Genomic DNA, 6,735 nt, shown 5'->3' with positions numbered 1-6,735 from the left:
TTGCCAAAGGCTCCTTGGCCTGGTTCTGCGCAACACAGGGCATCCAACTGCACCTAGCGTCCGTCGCCCATCCGCAGTTAAACGGCCAAGTGGAGCAAGCAAACGGCCTCATCCTGTCTGGCATCAAGCCTCGGTTGATCGAGCCACTGGAGCGCTCGGCTGGCTGCTGGCTCGACGAGCTGCCAGCCGTCCTCTGGAGTCTACACATGACTCCAAACAAGTCAACCGGCTTCACGCCCTTCTTCCTCATCTATGGTGCCGAAGCCGTCATCCCAACGGACATAGAGTTTGACTCCCCACGAGTCACCATGTACACAAGGAGGAAGCAGAAGAATCACGACAAGACGGCGTCGATCTGCTGGAAGAGGGCCGGTTGTTGGCACTCAGCTGGTCCAGCATCTACCAGTAGAGCCTGCGCCGATACCACAATAGGAAGGTCAGGCCAAGATCTTTCCAAGAAGGCGACCTTGTGCTCCGGTTGATCCAGCGAACAGCCGGCCAGCACCAGCTATCGCAGCCTTGGGAAGGCCCTTTCATCATCAACAAAGTACTAGGCAATGATTCCTACTACCTGATCGACGCTCAGAAGCCCCGAGCACGCAAGAGGGACGACTCCGGCAAGGAGACGGAGCGGCCATGGAATGCAAATCTTCTCCGAAGATTTTACAGTTGATGCAGTATGTACCAAGCTACCTTTTGTATTAAAGTACCAAGACTTCGGGCCCCCCGAGACGAGCTCAGGGACTGCCCTCTTTTGTCTGTATGATAAAAATTATGCCTACAAGTATGTTACTCTTTGTCATGTCGCTTGGCACCGGGCTCGACGAGTCGGCCCAGGGACTTGCCGCCTTGCACTATGAAATGCTTCCTGCAGCCGGACAAGTTGTGTGTAACACCTAAGCCGTCTTCTGTCAGAAGCCGCAGCTCGCAGAGCGATTGTACAGTGGGCAGAGGTAAGGTAGAATGGGTGCTCGCACGAAAAATGGCTAAGGACTCAAAGCGTAAAACATAGCTCAAGACAGCTTCCAGCCTTCCTTGCAAACCGACTCTCGGACAGTCGGATTGTCGTTTTCTATCCAACTTGCTCAAACAATCTTGAAATCGGCTAAGTACTTGCTTTACCAAAGTAGCCTAGCACTTGATCCAGCAACAGTCCGCAGAGCGGCTGTCCGATTGGCAAGACAGGCAACTAAGAGAAAGCGGCAAAGGAAAACAGCCAAAAGAACAATGAGCAAGAAAAGATATATATATATATATATATATATATATATATATATATATATATATAACATAGGCCCTTGGCCGAATTGTCAAGTAGAGGTTCAAAATACACCCCACGGGTGGAATTGTGCGAATTAACAAGTTCTTCAAAAGACTACTGAAGCAGATAAAACAAAAGACACAGCGGCAGCTTATGAGGCGGCAGACGGATTCGGGGTGTCGGAGGAGGCGCCAGCGTCAGGCGTCGGGGCGGTCGGCCGGCTAGTCTCGGCTTGATCGCCTCCGGCAGCAGTCAGATCGATCGCACGCGGCTTGTTGCTGGAGGCACGGTCGGCTAAGGCTGGCCGTCTGCTCCGTCTTCTGGTGCCTCCGCCTCGCCCTCATCCTCCGCCTCATCCTCCTCCTCGACGCTGGAGCCAATCACCTCCGCCGAGTCTTCGCCATAGTCTGGGTTCATCCCAAACCACTCAAGCAGTACCTCCTCGCCGTCTTCAGACCGCTCGGGGACGAAGATGCTCGTGTCGGTGTACTCGGCGATCGCCGCAGCACGCTTGACGAGGGCATCCGCCGCAGCCGCCAGCTCCGGCTGGGCCTCCGACCGAAGCGTGACCAGCCGGTCCAGATCCAACCCCGGGTACCACGCCTTGACAAACTCCAAGGCCCGGCGCACTCCAGCCCAGGCCGAAGAGCCCTTACAGGCCTCCAGGCGACCAGCCGCGACCTCCAACCAGCTGGCCGTCAGGCTGGGGGTGTGCGAAGCCTGCATATCCGGCCAAAGGGCAGAAATCGCCTGGGCACCGACGCGCTGAAGCCGGCGCAACATCCGGTGAGCCAGCTGGAGGCGAGCCTCGATGCTCAAGATGTGCTCATCAAGAGTTTGGGGAGCATCGACGGCAATCTCCGCACCCTCCACCCTCCGACTTTCACGATCGACCTCGATGGCTTGGACTGTAGCCTGCGACTGCCCATGGAAGAAGTCTGCAAAAGACATGAAGAAACGAAAAAGCAAGTCAAAGACCAGGAGTCGGCACGATCTAAGTCGGCAGCTCGAAGAAAGAAAACAAAGAGACTCACCATCAACGATGTCTTCAATCTCGTGGAAGCCGGAGGACAGCAGCGCCTCCTTGTCAGACCCGGAGGAGCGCTCGCTCACGAACTCGGCCAGGAGGGCGGTTTCCGTCTCCTCTGCCCCCTCTGCGACTTCGCAAGCAGCTCCTTCTGCTCTGCCAACTGAGTGGCCAGAAGATCGCGCTCCGTGGCAAGCTTGCTGCACTCCTCCCCTTTGGCGAGTAGGGCGGACTTGGCCTTGCTCTACTGCTATTGAAGAGCAACGTTGGCTCCTGAAGAAAAGGAAGAAAGACAACATTCGTCAATAAAGTAGGTCGCCGGGGAGATCCGGCCCGACTGCTCAGCAGTCGGCCTGAATCTCGGGGACTACAGCCCGCGGGTGCGCTAGCGTGCCCCCGCAGAGAAGAAAAAACAGGGAAGGACTTACTCCGGCTCTCCACCAAGTCGGCGGTCCGCTTGTCCAACTCTTCAACATTGCGGTTGAAGGCAGTGACGTGGAGGTTGTGGTAATCCTGCGACAAGCATTTCAGATAAAGTTAGTACCCAGAAGTTCATTAATTGGAGTTCTGGGATGCCTGCCCAGCAGCCGACCCGAAACTCGGGGACTACACCCAGTGGGTGCGCTGGCGCGCCCCCACAAAGAGGAACAAGAAAAACGGAAGACCAAAGGAAAAAACATACCCGGACGGCGGCCCGTGACGCTAGGAACGCCTTGCGCAACTCTGGAGGGCGTCGCCCTCAGCGTGGAGCTTCGCCTGGACGTCCAGGAGCGCCCGGTTCAGTGGCCCTGTGTCACCTCCTCGCACCCACCCAACAGGTGCGGCGCTCGTCGCTTCGGCGTCTAGAGCCGCTGAGCTGGCGGTGCCGGCTTCCAGGGGGCGGGGTGCCGAAGTCGCCTTCTCCAGACGACGGCGCGCTGGCGAGCCGACCTGGAGGAGTAGCCTCGCCACGGCCTCGTCTTCGGTCGGCGGCACCGGAGGGTCCGCTGGCTGCTCGCCTTGCACGCCTTCATACGGCGGTGGAGGCGGCGGCGGAACATTCGCACTCGGAGTAGAGGGCTCGCCGCCTTCCCTCCCCTCAACGAGGTTCTCCCCGCCGGCTTCTCCAGTCTGCCCCGTGAACTCCGGGGGCGGCGGCGCAGAGTTCAGCGGGGTAACAAGCAAGGCTGCCTGGCGGCGTGCGGCTTCCTCAGCCTGCTGCTTCGCCGCGGCGGCGGCTTCGGCCTCCGCTAGTTTTTTCTTAGCGGAGGCCTCCGCCCTGTCGGCCTCCGCCTTCTCCAGGCGGAGGGCTTCTTCTTCATTGTGCTTCTCCTGGACATTCCGCTCCGTCGCCGCCCGGAGGTCGGCAGCGGGGTCTATCCGCCGAGTGGTGGCGGGCGTCTCCGCTGACCCCATGACGGAGGCGGCGGCGACCCACTCAAGAGAGAGGGGAGCCCTGAAGAAAGAAGGGCGAGCAGAGACTCAGAAAAATCACGAAGAAAGAATAAACTTTGAAGACAGAATACTTACGCAGAAACCAACGACAGCTTCTTCACTTCCTTACGGAAGCGGATGGCCTTCGCAGCTGCCTCGTCCCGTCGGGTCGCCGCAGCCGAGCCCTTGGGCTTCTTCGGCCGGCTGCCGAACAAGGTCAGCGCAGCCTGGCGCTTCTTCCTGCCGCCTGGAGCACCCGACGCAGCAGAAGAGCCCGCGCCAGGCTGGCCGGCTCCTGGCCGATGGCGAGGGGCGACTTCTCCCTCTGCGTCGTCTTCAGGCCAGTCGGCAGAGATAGCTGAGGGCCCGAAGTCGCCTGTCGTCCCTCTTCCTTCCTCGGTGTCGTCTTCCAGAGCCGCCGCCCCCAGATCAGGGTCATTGACGTCGCTCTCCGCCCGGTTGGCGACGAACTCACGGGCCGGCCCCGAGGTGCCGGCTGGTGGGTGAAGAAGGGGATTCTAACCAAAGCCGACTGATCAGAACAAAACTCGGCAAGAAGAAGACAATCTAAAGAAAGGAAAGAAAGGCGACTCACCTCGGGCGGGGGGTTGGCGCTGGAATACGGCTCCTTGCCGAATCACCAGTCCTCCAGGAGCCTGCTGTCCGAGAGGTAGTTCACCATGTGGGCCACCTCTTCGTGAGGCATGTCCTTGGTGCACATCCGACTCGGGTCGCGACCCCCGCTCATCTGGCATATCATGTGATGGCGGCCTTGGAGTGGAAGAACTCGGTGCGAGACGAAGGCGGCCAGCAGGTCCGGACCATTCAGACCCTCCGACTGCGTCAGCACTCGGAGTCGCATGAGGGCGCCGGCTCCCGCAGGCGACAGCGACCAGGCCCGGTACGACTAGTTGGGCAGTCTTCCAGCCGGCGGGTCGGCTTCGAAAGCCGACAAATTGACCCAGTCGCCCCTCGTGGCGACGTTCCTGACGTAGAAGTAGGACCTCTACCACATCTTCACCGACTTCAGCAGCGAGATGGAGGGGAAGTGGTTGTCGGCTCCTGTCCGTCGCACGGCGATGAAGGCGCCGCACTGAGCTGGCACGCCCGCGGCCTGGGTGCCGAGCTTGGAGAAGAAGAACTCCCCCCCAGAGCACAAGGGTGGGGAGGACTCCGAGGAAGCCTTCGCACAGAGCCACGAAGGCAGACAACAGCACCACTGTGCTGGGGGTGAGGTGGTGCGGCTGGAGGCCGTAGAACTCCATGAATGACCGGAAGAAGCTACTCGCCGGCAGCCCCAGCCCGCGCAGGTAGTGCGAGCGGAAGATGACCTGCTCGCCCTCCTGCGGGGCGGGGGAAATCTCCCCCTCCGGCGCAACACGCACCTACATGTGGTCCTCGCCGGGGAGCGGACGGGTCCGGCAGAGGAACTCGATATGATCTTCGTGGACTTCAGAGCCGTCCCAGGTGCCAGAGCGCACTGGGGGAGGCGCGGCAGCGGAGGAAGAACTCATCGTGAGCTGTCGCCACAGCGTTCGCCGGAGCCTGGGCGTGCGGCGGAACGGAGAAGAGAAGAGGAAGCAAGAGAGCAAGGACCTGCGAGGAGGAAGAAAGCAAGGGGTAGTGGGAGGGAGGGGCGCGCGTGCCCCCCTCTTCCCATTACATATAGCCCCGTGGGTTGCGAAGCCGAGGGGGCGGACGTGGGGATTTACTGCGCCCGCAACCCCACGACCCCCACGATCCACGTAAAGTTACTGCGCACAGTAACTTCACGGGAATCCCAACCGTCCACCGGGGCCGCAGCGGATCCGCTCGGGCGCTGAGGCGCGATAGTGGCGGGCCCCGCCTACGGGCCTGTCCCGTCACGCGCATGGGCTGGCAGAACGGCCTGGCCACGTGCCCTCACGCGACAGGCCAAGAACGGGCGGCGGCCTGGAAGCTTAGCTAGCACGCCACTTGAAATCCCGCCGCGACGTTCGAACTACTGAGCAAGTCGAAATTGAGTGAGTCCGAGTTGGGCGAGTCCGACTCCTTCTAGTCAGCCCGACAGAAGTCAATCAAGACCATATGTCGAGCACCCGGAAAGAGAAACTGCTGAGGCTTCTCGGCCGATCGTCCGTGGCGCCTCACCAGCTTCGGGGACTACTATCGGAGTAATGGGCCACTGGTAGGCCAACCCGTGCCCCATAACCGTTCAAGACATCGGGGCAGGCTGCGCCCCTCAAGACCACAGGGCGAAGAGCCGCTTCCCAGGGAGTCTACGGCAAGGCGGCCGACTGCCCGCTCACGGCCGAGTCCCAGGGACGACTTCCAGAGAAGCCGGCTTTGGGGAGTTGGCCGGTGACTCCAACAAACCGTGACCTCATCGAAGGGGACGGGGCAGGGGCGTGGCTACAGTGAAGCCCACTCCCCGCCCCTTACCAAGGGCAGGCATGGCTACAGAACGCCATACTTGGGAAGATCTCCCTGCCGCGTGGCACTGTTGCCCGGCCGGCCCTGACATCAGCACCACTATACCGGGTCCTGCACCCACAACGGCTTGTCTGTACGGCCTGGAGGCAGCGGGGCCCACCAGTCAGCGAGACCTCGGGAGACGGCAGGAGAACCGCCAGTCGGACCCGTCGGGAGTCGGCCCGGGGGAGTCGGCCGGGCCCTCCCCCGGGGCCCACACGCCATTATTCAAGAAGAGATGGGGAGTGGCCACAGTGATCGCCCACCAGGCGGCGGGGCTGTTGCCATGACCCCATGACCAAGCTTGCGTCATCAGGAGCACGGCCACAGTAATCAGCAGCCGGCAGGACCCGCCCGCGGCGGACGCGGCCTGTCGGCTCCGTACCAGACCAGTCGGCGGGGCCCAGCAGTCGGCGGAGAAGTCAGAGGTCAGAGGCACTGACGGCTGGGCCCGCGCCCAGTCGAATTACCATTGTACCCCTGGGGGGTAGGCCTATATAAACCACCCAGGGCACCCATGCAAAGGGTTGGAACCCAGTAGCCTAGACAATACCAGATAGAAGGAGACAGCTAGCCTTGCCCT

Source organism: Triticum dicoccoides, chromosome 1A, assembly GCF_002162155.2.
Source record: "Triticum dicoccoides isolate Atlit2015 ecotype Zavitan chromosome 1A, WEW_v2.0, whole genome shotgun sequence".
Taxonomy (NCBI): Eukaryota; Viridiplantae; Streptophyta; class Magnoliopsida; order Poales; family Poaceae; genus Triticum; species Triticum dicoccoides.
The sequence above is the reverse complement of the archived record's forward strand: the minus strand, read 5'-3'. Positions refer to the sequence as shown.